This window comes from Teleopsis dalmanni, chromosome 1 (genome assembly GCF_002237135.1).
Source record: "Teleopsis dalmanni isolate 2A chromosome 1, ASM223713v2, whole genome shotgun sequence".
NCBI lineage: Eukaryota > Metazoa > Arthropoda > Insecta > Diptera > Diopsidae > Teleopsis > Teleopsis dalmanni.
Window position 1 is genome coordinate 29920567 of NC_051846.1, and position 850 is coordinate 29921416.

Below are 850 nucleotides of genomic sequence, written 5' to 3' on the forward strand. Positions count from 1 at the left end.
ATTTATAATTTTTTAACTCGTTCATTTTGCTTAATTCTTAGTCAGAGACAACATAATCAATAACAGAATTATGTTATTTCTCTCTGGGCAAATGTTAATAGGCAATTAATGTAAAGGATTATGCTATTTCTGGCTGAACAAACGCATGGAAATATTTCTATGTGTTTTCGTTGTTTTGTCTGAGTACATGTTAATAGGCAATTAACTGATCTCTAATGGCGCAAAGAAATGAAGAACAGAAGAAAAAGAACAGTAATAATTGGACAGACTTGAATGCAGTATCGTTAATGGGAGCTGCAATAATTAAGATCTGGCGATTATAAAAAACAGTGACGAATTTTTGTATTTAATAATAAAATAACATATTAATAAATTGTGAATGAAAAGTTTTATATTTTAGAATATTAATATAATAATTTTCTAATCAATATACAAGTGGAAATAAAATGTTTGTGTGAAGTGAAATTAAGCGTCATTTTTCGCCATCTTGAATTTATTTTCTGCATTTGTGCATATGAATAAGTCTACATATGCACATGGATATGTGTTTCTTAGTAAAAACACTTACATATGAGTTTTTTTAACATTTTTTTACATTTTTTAAAGATTTAATAATTTGTATATAATACAATAATAAAATAAAATAATAATAAAAAAAATTGGATGTGATATTTTCTAATGTTTGACAAAAAAATTTAATTTATGTCTAACATTTTAATGACGTAAAATAAAATATGCAATAATTTACTCCACGTTCTTATGTGTAGTTGTATTAAGGGGAGCGTATGCTAAGCATATGTTGCTGCAATGCAAACTGAATTATTCGCGATAGAATGGTTCCCTATGAAAG